The sequence below is a fragment of the Anastrepha ludens genome, chromosome 4 (assembly GCF_028408465.1).
Source record: "Anastrepha ludens isolate Willacy chromosome 4, idAnaLude1.1, whole genome shotgun sequence".
NCBI classification, from domain to species: Eukaryota; Metazoa; Arthropoda; class Insecta; order Diptera; family Tephritidae; genus Anastrepha; species Anastrepha ludens.
In genome coordinates, this window is record NC_071500.1 from 43,752,989 (window position 1) to 43,779,619 (window position 26,631).

Sequence of the window (26,631 nt, forward strand, 5' to 3'; positions counted from 1 at the left end):
AAAAAAATAAATAATTGGCGCGTACACTTCTGTTAGGTGTTTGACCGAGCTCCTCCTCCTATTTGTGGTGTGCGTCTCGATGTTGTTCCACAAATGGAGGGACCTACAGTTTCAAGCCGACTCCGAACGGCAGATATTTTTATGAGGAGCTTTTTCATGGCAGAAATACACTCGGAGGTTTGCCATTGCCTGCCGAGGGGCGACCGCTATTAGAAAAATGTTTTTATTAATTTTGCCTTCACCGAGATTCGAACTAACGACCTCTCGGTGAATTCCGAATGGTAATCACGCACCAACCCATTCGGCTACGGCGGCCGCCAGGTCAGGTATGTATTATACCATAAAAATAGTATATGTATTTCTTCTGATTTGGAGCCATCTCGATTCCTAAATAGCTGCTGCACAGTATTACAGTAGTAGTGAGAGCAAAGTAAATTTCAGTAGGATTACTCTTTTTCTTTAAAATCACTTTTTATTAAATACGAGAAACTTAGTTGAAAAGTGAAGGATTGCGAACTGGTTAAAAATTAACTCGAAACCCACCAGATGGGTAATCGTGCATTATCTTTAGGCGCGCTACATAATAATGATGTATCTACCTGTATATGTATGAGTATATATGCGTACTTATATGTATTTAACCAATAAAGTGTGAACTTTACAACATACTTAAATTCTTTCAAGTAGCGTTAAAGCTGCTTGCGCCACATAATGGTAAAGGATTTTTATGTAACCCAGTGTACGAGTATATGGACACATATAATAATGCAATCAGAACATTCACCAATGGCGGCTTTACCAGCAGGTTGAGTAGGCTGGAACCTAGGGCGACAAATTTGGAGGCCGCAATTTTTTTATTATATAGGGTGGGCCATGTAAAATTTGCTTTTTGAATCGGTTTTAAAAAAAACAACGAATCAATATTTTATCAAACTTTTTTTTTTTATTTTGAAGATTGAACATTGTCATTTACGAATGAAAATAATATCATTCAAATGACTTCCACCACTGGCTTTACAGTAGGCCAATCGATCAACCCAATTTTTAAGCACATTTTCGATTGTTAGGGCTCCAATTTCATGAATGGCAACTTCGATTTCGTGTTTTAAAGCATCAATCGTCTCTGGATGGTTCGCATAGCATTTGTCTTTAACGGCTCCCCACAAAAAATAGTCCAACGGGCTTAAATCACAACTCCGAGGCGGCCAATTGATATCGGAATTTCCTCTGACTATTCGGTTTTCAGAAACGGTAGCCAAAAGTTCGAGTGTAACTTTGGCAGTGTGATAAGTTGCACCGTCCCGTTGAAACCAAATGTCATCCATGTCATCCTCTTCAATTTTTGGAAACAACTCGTTTAGCATGTCACGGAAACACTCGGCATTTTCTGTAACCGCGGCTCTTCGCTCATTTTCGAAAAAAATGGCCCGATGATGCCGGCAGACCAAACACCGCACCAAACAATGACTCGTTGTGGATACATTTGCTTCTCTACAGTAACGTGTGGATTTTCTGAGCCCCAAATCCCACAATTTTGCTTATGGACGTAGCCACCGATGTGAAAAACAGAAAATAAGAAGAAGACTCACCACTTTGGAAATAGGTTTTCAATATTTCCCAATTTTGTTCTAGCGTATAGCGTCCCATTTCGTAAAAGTCAAACCTTTAAGTAAATTATGAACACATTTGACATGTCATTTGTGTTACCATTTTCAAAAAGATAGGTGGTTCAAAAAGCAAACGTTATATTGCCCACCCTGTACAACAGAAAGTAAAACAATCTGCAGATCTTAATAACATCTTAATTAATTTATAACTTTTTTACTGTGCTTTTTTGCTCGATACGATAAACAACAAATGTGCAAAAGAAGTGCGAATATCAGTCTGGAAACAATTTCATATACCCGATCACATTTTAGAAATGTTTTATTTCGGAGATCTTTGTTTTGATACCTTCATCCAAGAAAGAAACGCCTTAACTCTGAATTAATGCATAAAATTTCATAGGGCGATAGTTTTGCTAATAGAAAATCAAGCAAAGGGTATTTTAAAATTTCCATAACCTTACTCATATTTTTTTTCATCAGTTTCACCAGATAATTGAATACTCGTAAATGGTATGTCATGTTGCCAACACTACGCGATGGAAGTCGGTCGAGGTTGGTCATAGGAAAACACGTAAAGTAGTCGGTAGCTTAAATTAATTTTTTTTCATAAAATTTTTCTAAATAAATGTTCTCAATTAATTTGCTTAAATATATATTATAATTCATAACATTATTAATAATTTACAGTTTTACACTCACACATACATGACACTTGAACTGTAAGAAAGCGCAATAAAAAATATTTAAGTACCTTCACCGTGTAAGTAGTATTGAGGCATACCTTGGCGTGCCTTATCAGTAGCACGAGATAAGCTTTTATTAGCTCAGAAATATACCCAAAAACTGTTTCTTGCGCAATATCAACTAGATCGTTGGGCAACAAAAATAATCTAGGAGCAGGTACAACGATCTTTTTGCTCAAAATCATATTAATTACGGAAAAATAGCGATGTAATTAGGTTGATGACTTACAAATCACAAATTTACAATTTTATTGTCAAAGAAGTTTAGTTTTTAATTAGCATAGCAAGTTGCAGAGGTTAGTAGGCGCAACAGAATTTTAATACCCCATTGGCAGCGAAACTGTTGGTCCGCCACTGGAGAGCACACACAGACACTCCTCATTAAATTCGTAAACAGTACGACGTCTTTTAGCTGAACTAATAAATGCTTGACTAGATGAGATTATCGAAATGGGTATAAAACCTTATTATTTAAAACTTATACCTTCTGCTCAAATATGAACGAGACTGAAACACAAACGGTTAATTATTGTTCAATTTTTATTTTATCTCCTTCAAAGTAATCACCATTGGAGGCGATACATATATGCCAACGTTTTTTCCAGTCATCATAGCATTTCTACAAGGCCGATTTCAGTATCGATTTCAGTTCCTTCTTCGAATTCTCTTTTATGACTTCAATTGTCTCAAAATGTTTTCCACGGAGCTGCAACTTGAGCTTGGGAAACAGGAAAAAGTCACATGGAGCCATATCAGGCGAATACGGTGCCTGCGGAACGATATTAACATTATTTTTGTTCAAATAATCGCGAACAAGACGTGATGTGTGAGCTGGTGCATTATCGTGATGCAAGAACCATGACTTGTTGTCCCACAATTCCTTCCTTTTAAGACGAATGCTCTCGCGCAAACGCTTTAAAACGTCTAAATAATATTCAGCGTTAACCGATTTTGCGATTTGTGCGATTTTCAAGCACAATTTCCTTTACTTTTCCGATGTTTTCGTCGTTTACTGATGTTACTGGACGACGTTCATGAGGCAAGTTTTCTTTGAACGATTTGTACCACTGGAAAGCACGTGCACGCGATAGAGCAGAGTCCCCACAGGTTGTCTGCAACATTTTTAAGGCGTCTGAAGAAATTTTGTTGGAATAACAAAATTTCAAACAAATTCTTTGTTCAACTTGAATTTCCATCGTTAAATTCGAAGAACACACTCGAGCTTGACTTGTTTACAGTAGCACAGAAAACAAACTATGTGACATATCACGCTGAAATTTGCCATGTAAGCTTATAACAGTCTTACCAAAAAACAAAAAATTTATTTTTGCCACATGTCATCCGCGGACCGTTTTATTTATAAAGTCTCGTTCATATTTGAGCAGAACGTATTTATTTAAAAAGTAAAATTAAAAATTAAACGCACACACGTATAAAGAAGTTTTAAAGTCTTAAAAGCTTTAATTTAATTAATCAGCGAAATAAATTAAATAAAGTTCGCCCTGCTTCTAATAAAAATTAGAGATCGAAATCGAATAGAGAGAGATGAATAGAAGACTCTTTATTTTCCTTTGATTTGGCACTAATAATGATTATAATAAAATATTGATAATACCGAGTTTAGAACAATGGTTCTGTGGAGAAATTGAAGTATACACAAATACATAGAAAATTGTTGTTTTTAACTGTAAGAGTATTCGTTTACAATTAAACTTCTACCATATATTTCAAAGCATATGCCAAACGAGACAGTCCAATTCAAATACAGCAATTCCATTTAAAGTATTAATTATTTCTTTATTACTTAAATAAAGTTTTCTCAAATATACGTATCGGATTCGTATCAAAATTGGACACTTTCCTAAAAAATTACTTATGTTTTCCAGCGGCTTCGTTGGATCGGTCATGTCGTCCGAATGAAAACAAACGCTTCGGCTCGGAAAGTATTCGATGCGGCACCAGCTGGTGGTAGGAGAGGAAGAGGAAGGTCTCCTCTGCGTTGATAAGATCAGGTAGCGAAGGACTTGGCTTCACTAGGTGTGTCCAACTGGCGCCGGTTAGCGCAAGAAAGAAACGACAGATTTGCTTTGTTAAGGTGAGAAGTTGGGCATTCTACCCCAAACACAAAGTACAATGACACAAAATTCAAATCATATTCCGAATTTATAGTTTTATTTACATAGGGAATGATTTCAGGGCTTGAACATTTTTTTTGATTGCTAATACTTGAAATAAACTTTGCTTGCAGTACCGTACGTTTATAAGGGAGGATTAGAACGGTTTATATAGGTTATACTGTACCAAAATATATGCATTTATGTGTTTATTAAGCGACATTGGCGGTGGGAGACCCTTTGCAAACATTGCATAATTATGTATTTAATTAATTCCTTCCCTTCCCCAACACACTTTTACCACTCAGCACAGGTTTATCGTTTGTGTGCTTGCATTCTTATTTTTATGTACCCTGCAGGGAATAGGAATAGTTGTAAGCTAGAATAATACCAGTTCTTTTTTCAGTGAACAGCCAGTATGTGTTCTACCATTTCTCCATGTTATCAAGAGGTATTGTTTAAAACCGCGTTGTCCTACGGAACATATATTGTACGTCCATGCATCAGCAATATATCAGTTCCTTCTAGCTTCCTCCTAAAAACTCCAATGTGCTTCTAAAATAAACGTTTGACGAGAAATGACATAGAAGAATACTCACGAACTATGGGCATATCTGATGTCAAAAGAAAAGCTGAACATCGAGTAACTTCGAGGCGAATTGTAACGGAAGCAATGGTTCACACTGAACTGCGATGCTATGATGATGGAGATTGTTAGGAATAAGTAGAGTGTGTGAATTATGAACGATGACTGTGCTGCGATTGCGTCAACCACTTTATGCTGCTGATAAAATTCATTGGATTTTTAAAGTCAACGTCTGCTATATCAGCAGTAAGTAAGAGCCAAGATGTCTAGATCTTAACCCCGCCAGAGTAGGGCAGCTAATGAGAAGGTGCTGAGATGATTCCACCTCATCCTCCATACAGCCAGCGCAAAAAGAACTTGAGCGAATTCCAAGTCTCACAACTTGCATTCCTCGCGCGTAGTGTCCTGTGAGAAAACCCGACGAAATTGGAGACCTTATATTTTGTCACACTCTGCAGCTCGCTCGAGCGCCCCCGATCCACACGTGGTCAGAAGGATTTCGCGACTTTATAAGTGTGTGTACTTGCCCAACGGATCCCAATTCTCTCCCTTCGCGGGGAAATCACCTCACATATCCCTTGTCTGGCCAGCTCATTCGCCTCACAGTTTCCTGCAACGTCGCTGTGCCCAGGAACCTAGATGAGATTTATGTCAAAGAATTCGGACGCAGTCGAAAGTGAGCTCCAGCTTCTTCACCAATGTCGTCCTCTGTAGTGAGTTCCACCAGACTATGACTCCATATAACGAGATAGGCTTTACAATAGTAGATAGGCTTTACAAGGAACAACTCTAGACGAAAGGCCCCATCTTTGCCAAGGCGATTGGTATTTATTACTGGTATTATTCCTGTGACAGAGTTTTTTTATTAAATACCAGTACTTTAACTCTCAACAATAATTTAGCTTTTTCCCTACAGGGAATGTACAAACGTATACGTTTCTGTTCGTATATTAAATCATATACAATTTTACTATACCTCACAAATATTTAGTTGGTTTAATTGCATTAAACTCTATTATAAGAAAATTCTCTTTATGCGTCGCATGTGCGTGTGTGAACGCTTCGATGTGTTTGAATTGAGTTAGAAGAGTGGTTAACCACTAACAAACTTATATGTCTTTGCCTAGTAATTGTCAGTATTTTAAGTTAACAAGGTAAGAAATAACCCCCTCTATGCTGCAACAAGGCTGAAGTAATTAAATGGTATCAAAAGTTTTTTTTTTTTTATTGCTGCGCGTATCATAATTGAAGCATTTTTGTAATAAAATTCGCATTGAAGCGCTAATGTGCATGAATAGGAAGTGAGTCCTTGTAAGTGCCGCAAATATATGTTTCCTCCCCGCAAGGCTGTTTTCTTCATGCCATCACTTTGTGCCGTACACATAGCACAAAGGTACCGTGAAACAAGCATAACTTCCAGACTTACATAAGTACATAGGCATGAACGCAGGTGGGCGTGAAACGTAAAATTTGTGCGATGCGCAAGGTAGAATAAATTTAAATTTTCTTGTGTCAATGAGTTGCTAATAACGCTTACTCACAAGTCTGTCCTATTCTAATGTTTCTCTACTGCAGACCCTCCAAGCCATAAGGATCAATAAATATGAAAACAGTTTGACCCTAGTGCACACTAACTACACGAGCTATGAAGTTTAAATAAAAATAAGCAAACGGGCTCACTCCCAAGTACCTGAATTTCGTATCGCTCACCTCGCAAGCAATCTCTATTGATATCAAACAATTACACACTCTATTCAACAATGTGTGTAATTGAATTAATATATTAATTGAACTAAAGCTATATTTTTGCCAGATTAAAATCTGAAATTTTGAAAACAAATTACAAACACAATACAATCCTACAAGACAGCTGACTAACATATAAGCACCCATATTATCATCATCACTATCCTCATCCAACTACACATTTTTGTTCTAGCCATGATAAAGTTCTGATAGTTTCCCCTTGTCGGTGTGATATTCTATCTCTCTTTTACCAATAGCAATTTCTTATAACTGAAAAATATATCTGCCGTGCTCTAAAGGCATACTAAACTCCTTATTGTTGACATCACAAACTCATCAGCACAAATGGCCTAAACTCCTCATTGTTGTCATCATAAACTCAACTACTGTCAAATTCAATCACACTTTCCTGAATACATTTTGAATACATGTAATTCTATTTAAAACTGAGTGTTGGTTTTTGAATGTAAATATGTATGTTTTTTAATTTTTTGCTTATTTATGTATTTTATACAGAGTGTGCTTATTTTTTTATACTTATATGTATCTACATCAATGAAAATAAGGAAACTGTAAATTCCCAATTCTTGTTTTAAAAATACCCAATCAATATTTCTCCCGTAGTGGCATTACTGACGAATAGTATAAAAAAGGAGCATTTTAACAGCGCTTTCACGAGAAAACGAGTTTCACATTTAGTTACCTCTTTTGCTCATTCTACAATATTTTTCAATTTGTCAATGCGCATGTATTAGAGACTAATAAAATATTTGTCAATGTGTTGGAATTTTTGGCGAAAGTACTTAGTCTTGTAGGGAATGTAAGTCCAGATTTCGACACGTACAACGGGCTATGCGGGATCTTAAAACGAACAGATGTGTGCTGCCAATTATGTTAAGGTAATTTTGCTATAGCTCGAGAACTGGAAACACTGTGTCCTTCACAAAATGTGTATGTACTGGAGAAGAGGTGCTTCCTTTTGATTTAGTCGAAGCTGCAAGGCGAAGGCACTTGAGAGTGTTTGGCTATTTGCATGTGATAACATCGAAACCAAGGGTCGTGAGTAGCTAGTGCAAGAGGTCCAGTCCACAACTCGATATCTGGAGTATCATTCAACCTAAATATGTTTCCCCAGACCAAGCAGGGACTGAACGGTTCTGTTGTCGCTTCTTGTATGGGCTACTGACATACATTTTCCCTGTGCGGGCCGAACTTGCTGAGAGCGGCTAGATATTTGGCTTCGATGATCGCCCTGCGACTCTTCTTCTGCTTTGCCTCTGTGTGACCCGAATTCACCGAGAACTGCTGGCTGATTTACCCCCCTCCTGTGACTCTTTTTCTGCATTTTCCCTGACGGATGAGCTCGCCGAGAATTACTCGAGAACTTATTTCAATGACTCTCACTTGAAGTAAAGACGTCAAAGGTTGTTTCCAAACGCAGAATTAACGTTATCTTTCTTTTTCTCGAGTAGGAGAAAGGTTCATGTGAGGGTTGATTATAAAATTGCGCTTGTTTGCTTGATAAATTTCCGAAAATTTATTGCCCCACCTCGTATACTCGTGTGCCCATATGCTTGCCATAAAATCTTCTGATACCAGCTGACAAACTCCCAGTATCTTATGTAAGAGTCTGCTTATCTTCGCTTATGGGTGTAGATGTGTGTATTTGTAAAGTAAATAAATCAAACTGAATGATACTTCAACGTAAGGCCTTGATTCATTATTCCACTTCATCTTAGACATCAAGTCATTAAGCGCAGACTCAATGCTTTGTGACAAATTCCTTTGCAAAACTTGCCATGACATGTGAATAATTGCAAAAATAATGTTTGGCTATTCATAACGCCCTCGCAGAAATTTTGTACTAAGCTAATATCGAAGCTAGCATGGAAAAAAGTGGGGAAATTATTTGTTTTGAAAATATTGGCATTTGTAGATTAATAGATGTAAGAAACAATTATCTAAACAGATAACAATAGCGGAGAAAAAGAATATTCGAATAGCAAAAGAGGGATTTTAATAGCGTGGTACTTTTTAATGTGAATACCCAGCAAACACAACGAATTCAATGAGATCTACTGTTGAGAAAATATGGGTAGTAGGCAAAGAGCTAAAAGTACATAACATAAGTAAGATACAGTAAATAGAGCGTGACGTCACCCGAACCTACTTGTGCAGTGTGGCCAACTCTTTGCTCTTGGCAATAATTTTTGGCTTTTTTATACCCAAAATGCGAAAAGTTGTCAGTTTGGTGTTTTTCTTTTTTAGTTTGGGGCTCCCAAAATTGTAAATTAAAAACAACATTTTATAATTAAAAGCAGATTAAAAAAATCACTCTGAGAAGATTTTAGTGCTATTGAAAATTTGTTGATTTTTTTTTGAGGTTTTGAAAGTGTAAATATACTTTTTTGCTCCTTTTGAGGTAACGCAAGAATATTGGGTCTTCTTCTTTCAACTCTTCTTTGCATCTAAAACCTTTTAATAAATTTAAATTATAAAAAATAGTTTCATAAAGCTTTTAAATTTACAGAATGTGAATTAAGGACATATAGATATATTCATAGTAAAAATAAACACAAAAATAGGAGATAATACAATACTTTAGAAACCATAACTACCTGTTTGAAAAAGGAGTACCTTATCTTGTTACATGACCTCAAATACTGCCAAAAAATGTTTTTCGGCCTTCTTTTAAAGAGATTCTCTTAACATAAGTTTTAAATAGAAGGATTGATTTTTAAAACTCTGTTTTGTTTTTCAATAAAGTCTATTGTACATAACCGTAGGAAATTTATTTTAAAATATATACACAGTAAAGAAAATATGTCAGGCAGACATAGTATGTACTGGGAAGGTGATGTTGACTATTTTTTTCGTTTGCCAAGGCATAGTGCACCAAGAGTATCTTCCATCGGCCCAGACAGTCAATAAAGGATGTTGTTCATCCGTTTCGAAGCGTTTGAGAGATACTGTACGTCGCAAACGGCCGGAAATGTGGGCAAACAATTCTTGGATTTTGCTTGATGACAACGCGCCATCGCACCGAACCCAAATTGTGCTGGATTATTTAACCAAACACCAAGTAAATACCATCGTGCAAGCACCGTATTCACCTGATATGGCCCCGTGCGACTTCTCTTTGTTTCCCAAGTTGAAGTTACCACTTCGTGGAAGGAGATTTCACTCGATAGAGAAAATCGAAGAGAATGCAACGAAGGAGCTGAAGCCCTACCAGGGGTGCATGGAGGACTGGGTTAAACGTTGGCACATATGTGTTGCTTCAGATGGGTCATATTTTGAAGGAGATAAAATAAATTTACGTGAAATTTAACTCTGTTTTGTTTTATTTAAACAGCCCCGGTACTTTCTGATAATAGGGTACAAAGTTCTTTAAGCAGTTCAATAAAAGTTTGGTATTTCCTCTTCTTCAAATAAGTATTTTAGTGCTTTTTATATCCAAAACAAGGCAACACCGCAGTTGCGAGGGAGAAATTTGTTTCCTCGAAGAAGAATAAGAATAATAAAATTAGAAAAATAAATGTAAATAAAGCGAACAAATGTAACACATTAATAAAGCATGGCGCGGACGCGATACAAATCGAAACAATCTCTTGAGACTCATTTCGCCATACACGTGTGAATTTGTTAACGATTGGGTTCAGGACTCGTTTAAAAGGCAAAAACGTTTAAAATTTTTGTCTCAAGTCTATGAAACAAGCACAGTAACCATCTCAACACTTTAAGAAAATATCCTTCGCAAGGTTAATATCGTTCTCGCGTATCTGGGTTAGTATTTTGTACTTTCCTAGTAGAATATTTGGTATTCCAAACCTTAATTCTTTTTACTTTCATGAACCACCAAAAAAGCATTGATTTTGTCGTCCATGAAACTCTTTCCAGACTATTTTATTTATTTATTATTACAGTTGTAGTGAAAACTTCGGAGCTTTCTATGATTATGAAAAAATTTTGAAGAACCAGTTTACTGGAAAAGTCGTCCTATATACAAGGTGCCCTATCTTTTATGTCTGTATGTAAGCACTGAATAACTTTGACATTTACCAACCGATCGACTTCAACATTCATGTTTTCGATACGTCAATAAGGTACAATTTCAACCACGGATCGCTTTACCCCGAAACAACGCGAAATCGATGTTATAAAACCCGAAATGCTTGACAAGGTGATGGCAAACTTAGCAAGAAAGATCGCAGTTTGTGATTGCTAATAAAGGTGGCCACTTGATTGATATTGTATTCAAAAAATAGTTTTAATAGATTGTAAATAACCAAACCCAATAAAAATAACTCACTTATACAATTCAGTCATTTTTTTTTTTTTTTCAAAGTTATTCAATGTTTTCATACCGACGCACTCTGTACTTAAGCACATTAGTATTTGGGCATGATATTTTAGGCTCGATTGATGTTAAAAACTGAACCGTTTTCGAGATATTTCATTTTGAAATTATTTAAAAATATGTTTTCCCCTTAGTTTAGTTTCGTTTTTTATTTTTCTATTTTAGTTATAGATCAATTAATAAAAGTCATCAATAAACTTGGACCAAGCCCGAACAGTAGAAAATGGCTGCTTAAAACATTTCAGAATTTATGATTTTTGTTATTTTAAAAACTAATTTGTCTTCTCAACTCCTCAAGAAGGTGTAATATGCAGTTTCGTATTCAAATAATGAAGAGTAAAATTTCTTAAAATGCAATTTTTTTTTTAAATACCTGATTAAAATAAAATATCTCAACAATTTACACTTTTTATTCATTACGATTCGTTCTCGATTATTATGTGATGATGTAGCACTGCGACCTGAAATATCTATTGCGTCCTCTTCATGGTTTTAGAGTATTTCTCTGAGCCCAACTTTCTCAATAAATTTTAGTATTTGTCCTATTTTATTGACTTTCTAGCACATGGTTTTATTTTCCTCCCCACAGAACCTGCGAGTTCCATTGGAGTATATTCTAAGGTTATTAAGATCACAATTCAATCTGCAATGCTCTGCTAGAATTTCTGTGGTATTTCGTATTTATATAAACTTATTCTGGGCGAGGAAGATAATACATGTTTCGACCTCCAGAAAAAAAAATTTGTCAAAAATCAACGCGATTTTTAAGCCACTTCGAAGTTTAAATTTACTATACCAACATTCAATAATTTTTATAAAAAAATTGAAATTTGAATGACAATTTATAGTTTTTTTCAATATGCAGAAAGGAAATGGAGGATGGATTGGAAACAGGAAATTGGACTGTTTTTTTTCACAAAAATTATTAAAATTAAATATGAAATACATAAATTATAAAAACGTGTCCATTAGTCACCATGCTAGGTTTGGAGCATATATTTAGTGGCTCAAGTGTAAGTCTGTAAGGACAAGCGCTCAAAATAAGTTTAGAAAAAGGATGATTAACTTTCTAGATAGCTAACCGGATGGCAAGGTTCACTGTAATGAAAAATTTAGTTGGTACCCGTTTATTGAAAGCAGGGGTCGAGGAACGAGTAAGCCGTAGTGGAAGAGATGTTACAATTGATCTAAAGCGGCTGGAATCTCTGCATAGCATTATACAGATAGCATTATAGGCTGAAAGTATTAACAATTCAGTGGATCAGCACCGGACAGAGTAAGAACACTTTTAGCATAAATTATAACAAATGTCTAGTATATTGACCTGACATATTGTTATTCGCTCTCCACCTACTTTCTTATACTCGATTTTCTTTCCCCATGTAAAACACGTTTTAGCTATCGTTAGTGCGCCCGAAGGTATGTTGAGTGTCTTTAATTAGTCCATCTAAATAGGATAAGTGGTTGAAATGTACAAAAAAGATTCTCGCTAAATTCTATTATAAAAATCTGAGGGCAGAAATTATATTTGGGGTTGTTTATATATAATGTCTACTATACCTAAACCATTCATGTTTTGGCTCAAAATTTTAAACCCTCCGTAAGAAAAAACTCAAAACATCTCTAACCACAAAAGCAGATTAACGGTCTGAAATTTCTGTTCCCAAGGCGACTGATAATGTGATTATCGAGTTTAGTACGCAAAATATCGATTATTTGATGAGCTTTGCATCATCCTGCTGAAACCACAATCGTTTAAGTTCATGTCTTAAATTTTTATATCTTAAACTGCAAAAATGTTACCAACAAAATTTTCGAGGCTTTCGCAAACGATATGGCATTTCCAACAACATTTTCGATTTCTCGGTGTCTAGATGCAGCAGTTGTAACTTATTTTATATGACGGAAATATGACACTGATTGACAGCAAATATATTGGCTGGGAAAAGCTAAGTTTATATTTAGTAAACCAATCACATATGCACATTCAAATAAGCTCTTCCTAAGTGACTTATGCCATTAACAATAACTAGCCATTTACCAGTCCCATGTTTGTTTTACTTATTATAAGTACAAAAACACATTTCCAACACCATCTATCTCTCGGAACGATGAATGAAGGAATCATAAAGTTCTGAAAGCATTGGTGCAGTAACTTGTGTTAAAACTACATAACTCAGCTATCATTCCGTTTCTACTATTTCTGTCAGAAACAACACTGCTTAACATATCTATTGGCATTCAACTTCCGTTAAACGATAGAATGCCAACAATATTTAGATAAACAATAAAAGCCTATGAATATATCCTCCACTTGAAGAGATACAAATATATGTATGTATGTATGTATGTACATTCAAGTAGTAGGCAATTTGTTGTCCTCTTCATTACGGGATACTTATAGGTGTTTATTAATACATTTAAAAGGGCGGCTCAATTTATCATAAGTTGTTAGTTTTTGAATAAAACCTCATAAGCTTTCTGTGCCATAAATAAATTCTACGTGAAGTATTAATTAAACTTAGATTAAACCCTAGATTAAAAAAATCTCAGTCATTCAAAGCTCCCCAGTGTTTTGTATCACTTTCCTCGTTTTATGATCAATATCGAATAGTCTCATATGTGCTCGTTCGGCGCGACATAAGAACTTTGCTCCCGCCACATTCTGCTTCGACCTTTATAATGTTAAGAAGATATTTTAGGGAATAAATACTGGTCTAATTTGTTTTTATTTAGTTGAATACGTCCCAATAAGCAAAGCTCAAATGGTTGAAATAAAGTCCGCAAGTGCGAACATGCCTATAATTTTAGGTTCATAACTTTTATTCTAAGTTTTCTTTAAGTTTTAACTTTCAGAGATATTTGCAAAACTGCAATTACTGAAATCAAGGCGCAATCATTAAAGGTGGTGGCACTAGACCAGCAACAAAGTTCTTTACGTTTTATTGTCAAGGCAAAGTATTGGGAAACTAGATAACAAATAATGAATTCGCCTTGTTTCGTTCTGAGCTGACGGTCACACGGACACGGCGAAAGAAAAAAAAAAAAAAAATCAGCTGATTTACCAACACCACCTTTAATACCTAGATTCCCCTTGACTGAAACCATCTGATTATCGAATCTAAACGAAAATAATTCGAAAAGGATTTCGAGATTTTCAAGGCGAAAAGACTTACTTGATTTTTAGTGATTTTGATAAGTCTGATGTCTGTCACCTTAATAATACAAAACACACGAACAAAAGAAAACAAAATGCGGAGAAATTGCAAGTTTGGAAAAAAACGAAGTTCCGCGTGTTAAATTGTGAAAGCACAAATTAATATAAAGCCTCCAAATGCTGTTTTTTGGCGTTTTTATGCGAATGACGACGTGGCAAGAAAGTGTGTGTGTGTATGTATTATCTATTACATGTGGTAGTTTCTATTTCTTTCACCTACTCTTCCTCTTCCCAAACAAGTAAAGGGGAACTACTTTTATTTTTAGATTGTCGAGGCTGTATTCTATCATTCTTGGAGTCGATATGCATTGTCAGGCTTTATATATATATATATAATTGGCGTGTACACCCTTTTTGGGTGTTTGGCCGAGCTCCTCCTCCTATTTGTGGTGTGCGTCTTGATATTGTTCCACAAATGGAAGTTTTCTATCAAAGAAATTTAAGTGTTAATTTCAGTGTCGTGAAGTGAATATCCTGTTCAATATACAAAATTTTGAAAACTCAGGAAAACATACTTCAATTAAGAATTTATCGTAGGTACTGTTTTTTATGCAACGATGAGAGCCGGAATTGTAGAACTCATTCTGTAGCTTATGACCAGTTTAACTATTAAAACCAGTGAAGGAAAAAATCATATACTGATAAAAGAGTCGAGTTTAATGCTCAAAATATCTTTCAGATTCATGATGAATTTTCAAATAATTATTATTTTTTAATAACACCGTGTGGCTGTAAAAGTTTTCTAGGAAGAATTGCATATGCACGTGAAGCTATAGATTTTTTTATTGTAATACGGCATATTTTCATTTTCTCTTTAATTTAATTTTTAGAAAGACTTTAGAGTTTGAATGGTCTCATATTATGCGACGAACTTAAAATCGACTTTGGTGAAAATCAAGGCGATCCATATCAAATGGGTGAGAGTATGGGCTAAATATATGACGAGAATGTAAGACCAAACACATTACTCAACAAAGAATGTACGTATGTATAAAAATAATATACAATATAAAAAATAAAAATAAATAAATAGCGCGTAAACTTCTGCTAGGTGTTCGGCCGAGCTTATATTTATGGCGTGCGTCTTGTGTTGTTCTTCAAATAGAGGGACCTAAAGCTTTAGGACGACTCCGAACGACAGATATTTTTTATGAGGAGAAATACAATCGGAGGCTTGCCAGTGGCTGCCGAGGGGGGACCGTTGATTTTTGTTATATTGAAATTTAATGACCTATAAAACTGCATACATAAAAAAAATCTGAAAGTACTGGTTTAACAGTTGAAAGTTTTGATGGAATTGAAAAAATAAATTTTGTATACAGTTTGAAATTTTTCGTTATATGGGTTTTGTTGTTGTATGAATTAATAGTGATTAGGCTAAGTATATATGTATATATATATAACAGGTGGCGCAAAATTAATCAATTATGGAAAGATTTATAATATTTGCAAATATCGTCCTACGGCAATCATATTTGACACTTGTGAGCTAGACAGCTGCAACATACAAACAGACAAGCAATGGAGCACGTAAGGGTCAAAATAAAGATTTCCGTCATTCAAAATAATTTTTGAAGTGAAAACTTCTTTAGAATCGTTGGGAGTGATTTGAGGAAAAGTGAAACGAAAAAGCGACTCTCTTGGCTACGAAGCGTTATATTATATGTTGATATAAACGTAGCGACGAACTAAATAAAAATAACTTTTATATTTTCTTGTGATTCGAACCAAGGATTTTGGATCGGAAGCTCACATTGCTAGTCGCTCGGCTACCGCGCCATGCTGTCGTCGCTGGCCTAAAAGTTATTTAGTTACGAAGCGTTATATTATATGTTGATATAAATAATTTTTGTGAGCGTGTAATTCTCAAAAGGTTTATTAGAAAATCTATTGACTAGGTAGTGTGGTATCTGTTCTTATCATCTTAACATCTGATAGATCCTCCATCGGAGGACAACAAATGTTAAACTGATTTTTGGAAATGGGCGGAGTGTTTTAGGGGCTTGCTCCACCTCTGCTACGGGTTGGCCCGGTATTGCAGTACGGCCGGGATTGCAGTACGGCCGGGATTGCAGTACGGCCGGGATTGCAGTACGGCCGGGATTGCAGTACGGCCGGGATTGCAGTACGGCCGGGATTGCAGTACGGCCGGGATTGCAGTACGGCCGGGATTTCGGCCCAAATTATTGAATAAATACAAGAAGAAATATACTAATACATTTAGCTTTGGTGGGAAGAGACATAAATTTTTATATGAATACAAGTAGACGAAAATGGAAGAAATTTGTAAGTCTGTTTCTTCGGTCCGTTTGGGTATTTTTTTTGACAACATCGAAACCAAAGCATTTGTATCATATTTTATCTATCATAAGCCACTCGTATCATTTGTTGAAATTGAAAACATTGAGGATGAATAAAATAAAATGAAGAAAATAAAATATGAACTTTAGAGCAATATTATAATGAACCTATAATTATCCCGCTCCTAATGCTGCTTTCGTCTTATTCTCCCTCAGTTTGTCTTACGGAAGGTTTCACTTCTATCCCGTCTAACCGTTAGACTGGTATTTTTTTTTTTTTTTTTAGTAAAAAGTTGAATGGTTAATTTTGCGCCACCCGATTAATTTAGCGCCACCCGTTATATATAAGTGGGCGCAAACTTACTAATCCAATTTTTTTGTCTATAATTTTTACTAATTAAAAATATATAATTTGGAGTAATGTGAGTCTTTATTTTGACCTTTAAGTACCCCATTGCTTACTAGTTTGTGTAGTGCAGCAGTCCAATTTACGAGTGTCACATATGATCCACGTGCGACGCCATCTACAAAAATTAAAAATGTTCTACCAGTATGATTAATTTCGCGCTACCTTGTGTAAGGTTCCCTTCAATCTTTGCAGTGAATGAACGGTGGTATTGTTTGAACTCTAACGATTTCCATCATTCTTGATCTGGAAGCAGTCAATGGACACATCATGACATTTCTGCTGGAGTTCGTGCAGTACCTTTCCATTCTCCTAAAATAACAAATTTTCGCTAAGACCTAGCTAGATAACAAAAGAAGTAACATCCAAAAGATGGCCTTATTGCAGTCTCCAAAGAATTGCAGCACTCGAGATAATTTTTCGACACTTTTAATTTCTTTGTCAATATGGTGAGTTTAGAAATTGGGCTAGAGAATTTCCATATATGTACTTACAGAGGTGTATTTTACTTTATGTGGGAGCCCATTTCGTAGTTGCCAGTCAATAGTCACTTGGCGCGATTATCATACAGCTTAAGCTTACATGATCAAGAAGGTTCCGCCGATAGCAAGATAGCCGGTACGAACCAGCGTGAATCGAATATTATTTCAGCACTCAGTAATAGTCGATCCTAGTTTAGGACTTTAAATATATTCCGAAAGACAATCTTAAATGCTGAATGTGTACAAAAGATTGAGCCCGTATACAATTTTTTAGTCATACATAAGGTATAATATTTGTTTAATCAGTCTAATGGGAATTGTCGATCAGAATACGAAAAACTTTGCAAAATTTATCGGTTTATAAAATCCCTTTGGTATCGGTTTATAAAACCCGCTTACAAAAACATGCATATAAAATATTTGAAAAGCTTTTTCTAGAATTATAGACGCCTGCTTGGTAAATGATATAGGAAAAACGAACACAGCACGGTTCTCTCGCACACCAGTTATATTATAAATTTGTATGCATTTGAAAGTGCAAATGGTATGATATATATACTTGTATGTAAGCTAGTAAACTTTTCAAATCCAATGACATTTCCAACTTCTGCAGCGCTTCAGGTGCATTTGTTATTTAATACTTGTTAACAATAGAAAAAAATTAAAAAAATTAAAATGAATAGTGCTTACGCTCGTAAAATTATTTGGATACATATTTTTCCTAAGTGTGTCAGACCAATCATAACTCTTAAGCGTGGTGCATTTGAAAACCATACAATTCCATTGCAAAGTAGAGCATAAAGGGGTAAGCACTTAAATTTGATATCGTCAGACGCATATCTGTTGTCTTAACATTGGTAAGATGGTTAAAGGCAAACATACACAACTCCAATAAAAATACACACATGGATGTGTGAGTTTAATTTAGAGATGAGCGTGACGCTAAGCACTCGATCCCGATGCCGCTTATACTGATTTAGTTATTTGAGAGCACAAAATTGCTAGTTTTTACTTTTACGAATTTGTATCGACGGTTCTGAAGTTGCCGCCATAGATGTATAGGATTGTGCGTGACTATCACTGGGTTGCCGTGGAACAAGTTTCTCTAGCGGTCGCACTACAGAGTGCTTTCATAAACCTATCAAATTAACATGCCGGTCCAACTCGATAATTCGTACAATTTTATTAATATTTGCGACGATTGGCGTACAATGACTTATCTTCGACGTCCATATTATTAGAACAGAATCGTCGGAGCTGAATCCAGCAATTTGCTAGTGCATTCGATTCGATATTAAGTTCGTAAATGGCATAAATTTCTGGTAAATGGCCAATTGCTTCGACTTCTTGACATTGATAGTATTCAAGAATGTACCAAATTTTCTTTTGACCTCCATTTTAGAACGTTGTAATACGCAACTGACCTCACTAAATATTAAACTATCAAAGAACATTTTTTCTGGCATAACTTCGTTGTATATCATGACTCCACGCATTGTGCGATCTATGTGTAAATTCCGCGGATTAAAGACTCTATGAACATCTAGCAGAAAATGCTGAAAATGCTTTTTCATTCAAGTTTCTGAAAAAAAAAACTTCTTTCACAAAACAAACACTTCATTGGATTCCAATGTATTCGTTATGAAGGCCTATGCACCTTTCCATTCGAAGAAGCAGTAATCGAAACCTTTATTCCACTCCGAAGTAGATTTAAATGGTCGTGCAAAATCATTTGTACTTATTTAAGTTTTAGTAGGCAGGTTAAATGGTTGAAGTACCACTCTGGCACTCCCCAAGTAGCACTCATTATGAGATCTCCAATAGCCAGATATCTACAACTAGCCAGAGCTGTTGATGTAATGGAGAATATTGATAGAATTTAGGTTGGCGCACTGTCTCGTCTGACTGCCAAACACGGACATTTACAGAAAAAGTGTTCAACAGTCTCCAGCTCTGAAAATAGTTTTGTAGGCGGTATTTAAAGGAAATAACTTGACGGATATTTTACCTGTTAACAGTGTTTACCATATAAAATGTGCAGTTTTTCAGTTTCAAAATTACATAGTCAAGCAAATGGCATTCAGCGGTAGATTTGAGAAACTTTTTCGATTTTAGGCCAAGACTGAAAAATTAAATTGTTTATCCCATCATGCGTTTATATTTCGAAGGCTCGAGTAATGGTCAATTGTCCCGTACCACACACATGCCACATGAAGAGTCCCGAAATGCCATACACATCTCTAGCACTATAAGTACTTGTATGAGCATGGCAAGTGTCAAAGACAATTTGTTGTCAATATCAGTGGCATCAGCTGTTGGATATAATGCGACTTGTGGGATTTCAATTGTTTCAAATTAGTATTCAAAGACATGTACTTGTACATCGTATAGTTTATTGTATGCAATACAGGCAGATGTATGTATGTAAATGCTTTCTATGCTTGGCTAACTGCGTCTTTGCCTTCTTGAAGGCAAACAGGTGTAACATAAGTTAATGCGGCAGAGTACTTTCAAGAGCGCAACAGTATATTTTACTGAATCGATACAGTTAATTTGCATACCAATATCTAAGAAATTATATTGTTGTTGTTTAATAAAAATTACTCACCCAGCTTTCGCTCTTAAATATGTAGCTGGCCTATTCCTTCTCTGCTTATCTTATCAGTGCTTAGTTTGCGAAATTCCGTAGTTCTAAAGTAAGCAATTCACTTTTTTAAACACTGCTTTATTTTTATATGTAAAAATGTATTACTGTATGAAATGTGTGCGAGTGTATGATGGTGTGTTGTATTCTGAAGCAGTGACGTAGATAAGTTGATTTTTTATATTTGCTTGTTATTTTTGAGAGCAATAAATGCATCTAATACTTCTGCTGCAGTATTCATACATCCATCAAACATATATTATATGGATGTATATAATGTAGAAATATATATTATATAAATACAATATTCACACTGATCTCACTTAAATTGTCGTCATCACCTCTCACATGACTTTAAGAACATTTACTTTTTAATCGACAAAATTTTGCCAAGAACAACAATTCATTTGCATTTTTTTCTCTTTTATTTTTTTCACTTTCAAACCGCTTTTGTACTCATGTACAATTCACTTTGCTTATGCAATTATAGCTAGCACTAGAAGACTATTGTCGTTTATAATAATTCACCGTAGTTTCCGCGTATACAACAATTTTGAACTCATACAATGGAAGGTGTCTTTAAGTTGCGTGCAATCGGTTTGTTACTACCAAAATACGTTTAGCTACTAACTGAGTCACAAACCGTCCAATAAAAGTCATGTTCATTTTGATGTTCGACGCACAAAGTCAACAAATGATCGAACACACCGCTCGTGAATGAATATTTACATACATAAGTGTTCATACGAGGGTAGATCAATAAGTTCCATAAAATCAATGCATAATTTTACTAATATCAAAAAACAAAAGGCATCTAAATTTTCTGACTAATTTTTTAGTTTTAAGGCTATAGTTTTATAGTTTTTTAGCTGAGGCAGACGGTTACCAGCATTTTCGTGAAAAAGAAGAAATTAAATTTCACGTGTTCATTAAATCCTTTACTGGCCCTTTTTTGAATTCGGCTTGAATGATACTTTTTAGTTGCTTATTAAATTTTTCTTTTTGAGCGAAAAGCCAATTACGCAAAATAAAAAGCTCGGAAGTTAGTAATTAAGGGGCCCGATGGTACAGAGCTCAAAAATTTAGGGTATTTTCAGGAATTAAAAAAAAAAAAAATGAAAAACGATATTTAAAAAAAAATGCAAAATAATAAAAATTTGTTTGGCCTTTTATTTAATTTCTTTTACAAACAAAAATAAAAAAAAATAAATTTTTTTTAATATTAATAATTAAAAAAATGGCGCTGAAATTAACACTCCCACGAAATTGGACCTGGACGGTGTTGTCTATTTTGGCTCTTTTATTTATCTGAAGCACAAAAACCAAAAAAATTATTAATCAGTAGGACTGCAGCTATGCCCCGCTACTATTTAGAATAAAAACAAAAAAAAAAACAAATAAACAAAAATTTCACGAAACGGCGCGGTTTTAAATTTCATACTCTAAAAATTGGGTTTTTTCAGTTTTTTAATAAAAAAAACTATACGAAATAATAGGACTATGAATAAGTTCGTGCGGTTTTTTTCGAAATTTGAAACTTTATTGACGTAAAATGGTTACAAATTTAATATTCAAAATATTGTCCATCGCTTACTACTACTTTTTCCCATCTTTCTGGCAATTCACGGATTCCCTTTGTGAAAAATTCGGTCGGTTTTGCCGCAATCCACGAATCGATCCATTTTTTGACTTCATCGTAATTACGGAAGTGCTGGTCAGCCAGGCCATGTTGCATCGATCGGAAGAGATAGTAATCGGATGGCGCAAGGTCTGGACTATACGGCGGGTGGGGTAGGACATCCCATTTGAGCGTTTCTAAGTATGTTTTGACCACTTGTGCAACATGTGGCCGAGCATTGTCATGTTGCAAAATAACTTTGTCGTGTCTATCGGCGTATTGCGGCCGTTTTTCTCGCAGTGCTCGGCTCAAACGCATCAATTGTCGTCGGTAGACATCCCCCGTAATCGTTTCATTCGGTTTCAGTAGCTCATAATACACAACACCCAGCTGGTCCCACCAGATACACAGCATAACCTTCAGGCCATGAATATTCTGCGCCGACGTCGATGTTGAAGCATGGCCAGGGTATCCATACGTTGCCCGACGTTTTGGATTGTCGTAATGGACCCACTTTTCATCGCCAGTCACAATTCGATGCAAAAAACCCTTTCTTTTGTGCCGTTGAAGCAGTTGTTCGCATGCCATAAAACGGCGTTCAACGTCTCTTGGCTTCAATTCATACGGCACCCAATGGCCTACCTTTCGGATCATTCCCATGGCTTTTAAACGTTTGGAAATGGTTGATTGATCAACTCCCAAAGTTTTTGCAACCTCTTCTTGCGTTTGAGCCGGATCTTGATCGAGCAATTCCTCCAATTCGGTATCCATGAACTTTGGCGGCGCACCCTCGCGTTCTTCGTCTTCCAAGCCAAAATCACCACTTTTAAAGCGTGCAAACCACTTCTGGCACGTTCGCTCAGATAGAGCATGCTCACCATAAACTTCCACCAAGATACGATGACTTTAGGCTGCTTTTTTCTTCATATTAAAATAATGAAGAAGAATTCCCCGCAAAAACACATTATTTGGCACGAAATTCGACATTTTCAAGTGTGGTAAAAATATTGTTGTTTACGCTTCAAATAAAAAACTTATACTGACGTTTGTGCCTTACGACAGTAGCTCTCCAATGAATGTTTGGAAATGTGGATCGATGGAATAATAATCAAGTTACGCCATCTGTTGTAAAACCGCACGAACTTATTCATAGTCCTTATTAATTGAAATAATAAAACGAGTTTAGTACGGGTGACATGTTAAAATTTCAGACGATTCGGTTGAATAGGTTTTTTTTACAACAACAGGTCAAAAAAAGTCGTTTCGAGATAATTGAGTTGAAAATTTGAGGCACAGGAGCGCGCGGACCGCTCTCTACCTAGTTAATGGGCTGTAGAATCTATAATATTAGGAATTTTCGCATGAAAATTTTATGGTATATTTCTAGGACGCTATAATTTCGAAATATCGAAAAAACAAAAAATGGATTTCTAGAACACCGGGTCGCCTTAAGGTACTTGACCACCTTGGAAAGCTAAAAAGTACAACATATTCAATAATTTTTGTTTCATGTTCTGTATAATATATTAAAATAAATTTTTTTTTAAATTTTTATTTAGAGCTTATATAATACAAAAAAAAATTGATTTATTAAAATTTCTTTTTTTAACATATATCCAGGAGGCGCCAAAGTCGAGGCCTGAAGAAAATCATGTCTTGCGGCGGACAGTTAATCTTAGAAATGGTAATTCTAAAACAAAAGAGAGAAACAAAATTTTCAAAAGGAAGGTTCCTTGCGTGAGAATTTACCACAAACTGACAAAAAAAAAAAATAATAAAAAAATGGCGGATGTTTGAAAAAAAGTTAAGAAAACACCCCTGTTTTTCACAATGTTATGCTTAAAAAGCAATACTTTATTAACTTTTTTTTTGCAAAATGTGGTAAATTGGCATACAAAACATCTTAACAAATAAAACAAGACCAAAATCATTAAAATCGGCTAAGCAGTTTCGGAGATAAAGTGTCCGCCATTCGAAAAAAAGTAATTTCTGGAAAAACGCGTTTAAAGTTAAAACTTGCTATTTTCTTTCAGCTGAGTCAGCAAGTAATGAGTGCAGGATGCGCCTGCACATTTTCACTGATTTCACTTTGTTAGAATTCGAATTTAAAAAAACAGTTTCAGGTGATGATTTTTAAAAGTATAAGGATTGAAAAAATGTAAAAAAAAAAATTTAATTTTTTGAAACTTATAAGGTGGTCAAGTACCTTAAGCTATTTATCAGCGGCTTACTCAATTTCGATGTAGTCGCACTAGAGCAATATTCAATTTGGTTGTTGCTTGAATTCCCTTCACCAGAAGTTATCAATTAAATTACTCACACTTGTACTTAAAATTATAACAGCCATATTGCAAAGTTTTGAAGAAAAACTATATACTCAATTTTGGAAAAATTCTGCAGTTTGGTAGTCCACTCAATTTTGGTATTACGCAAGTTTAAAGTAGCTCAAAAGTAGCTCACCTAGAATTTTGAAATTTTTTTTATTTACAATTTCATGCATTTTCTTCAATGGAATGATTGCTCGATCTCTTTTTTATATGGGAATTCAAAAAACCGCCAGCAAAACCAAAAGTGCTAAAAAAAAAGTCGATTTTTGAGCTACCTCAAACTTGCCCTTTGTTATAACAAAATTTGATAGGCTATAAAACTGCGAAATATTTCTGGAAATTCTGATTAGAAATTTTGATAAAAATTTATTGAATTTCTTTTAATTTATAAAAAGTTGAGTTATTTGGTTTTTGTTGTAGTATTTGTAGTTTATAAACAAATTTAAAAAAATGTATCAGAAATAAATAAATAGTCAAAACTTTGCAATACGTCGCGCTGCTATCATTGTGAACACGAGTGAATATCAGTCTTTTCAATTTTGCATAAATATTTGGATATGCAAAAGCTGTCCATAAGGTGCGTACGGTCAACCCTTGGCTCATAATGGACAAAGGAGGCAATCGTTTCAAAATTTGGAAAAGTGTTTGACGGCCGAACTTCAAACGTAATCCGAAAGAGTTGTATTCCGTTTCATAGTCTTGGAGTTGGAGAGGACTCATTGTGGTAATTTGAAGTCGAAGAAGACCAAAGAAAGTGAATCGACCCTCAAGGATATCGGCACAGTTTTTTGTGTGTACTTCACTTTGGCTAACTTTAAAAGCGTCAAACGATATCATAATATGCACATAAAGCATTGCTATTGGTGGATCGATTCCACGTCACTGTCGCAGAAAGGGTTACATTTAGCGAGAAATAAAGTTATCTTACACCTGCGTAATGGCAAAACTGCGTGAATTCATGTGACTATTGACTGTTTCGAAGATTGAATAGATAGTTCGATGGAAGGAAATTTGAGTCGAAAGAAGAGGTCATCGGTGAAAAATGTTTTTTTAATGATACTATTGAATGAGACTATGTTGAACAAGAAAGCTTTTTTTTTTTGCTGATATAGTGATTCCTTAAGTAAATGTTCACAAAGTTTTTTAGTCAACCTCGTATACGAGTATCTCAAATGTCAAATTGTGTATGTTGCTTGTCTTTATAACACACAGCTGATGCACAAAACACAAAATAATGCCTACCAAGTACTTCACGCTTCATGCTCCATACTCTCTACACTCCCAATTATACACATTCATATGTACATATAAGCGGATCGCTGCTGGGCTTGGTTGGCTTGTCGCGGCTGTCTATGTGTATAACTACTTAAATGTGCTTATGCTTCCCCATCAAGGTAATAAAATTAGCGAACTCTCGGCTAAGTCAAACAGCTGAGTTGTTGTTGAATCTATTCACTTAACAATTAAGAGTGTAAATGCTTGAAAAGAGCGCATGAAAAGAGCGCATGAAAAGAGGCCTGAGAGAGCGTATGCGAGGTTGATCGTCAAACTGTTGTGTTGAGCGTTACACGTATGCGACATTCAGCTGCTAATAGAGATAAGATTTGGTTACCTAAAAGCGTTCTAGCCGGGTAAAAGGTTGTGCTTATATGCATTCATTTGTGTATGTGAACTCTGTACTGAAAATCTTAGGTAACTTAGATCACACCTAGTGCCGATACTATTCCTACCTCACCAATTCACAACCAATCTGGTTATAATTAATAGTCATATTTGTAAGCAATTACCGGCATAATTTTTATATTATATTAGATTAAATAATATTATTTTAATTTGGAGAAAAACAATCTATTATTTTCTCGCTAGATGGCTGCAGTGATCGATATCTCGTAAAGCATTGTGTATGGGAAAAAGTTTCCGCCATCGTAAAAGAGGTGCCGCTGCTGATACTATTTTTGTGTTCGCTCTAGTAATATACTGGCGATTTGAAGGTGAATATGTGAGGTCTCGATCGCAGTAGTTTACATTCATTTGAAGCGTAAATGTCCTTTTTTATCTGACGTCAAAAATGTCTACGTTTGTCCCGAAAAAAGAAGCATTTGCGAAAAGTTATGCTTCATTATTACCTTCTCAAGAAAAGTGCAGCTGAAACGTGCGTATATTGATAAATATAAATGATAATGATTATAAATATAAACGGTGATGTCGCTCCATCAAATGCAACTTGTAAAGAGTGGTTTCGACGCTTCCAAAGTGGCGATTTCGACGGGAGTTAAGAAGATTGCGAAGGGGCAACGAAAAAATTCGAAGATACTACAGCAATTATTGGATGAAGACGCATGTCGAACCCTTGGTGATATGTCTAAAGAGTTGGCTGTTGCACGCGGTGGGAGTGGTCCAGAAAGCAGGTAGCTGGGTGCCGTGTGAGATACTTCTTGAACGGCAGAAAAGAAAAGGTTTTCTGCATCGCATCGTCACTGG

The 26,631-nt window shown here is 35.4% G+C and overlaps 1 non-coding gene across 1 annotated transcript; it reads left to right on the top strand.

Annotated features, from left to right (window-relative positions):
* The first annotated feature begins 16,247 nt into the window (after positions 1–16,247).
* On the top strand, positions 16,248–16,441 carry LOC128862630 (U2 spliceosomal RNA). The gene has a single exon (XR_008454518.1). It is a non-coding gene; the product is annotated as a U2 spliceosomal RNA (small nuclear RNA).
* The last annotated feature ends 10,190 nt before the right edge of the window (positions 16,442–26,631 follow it).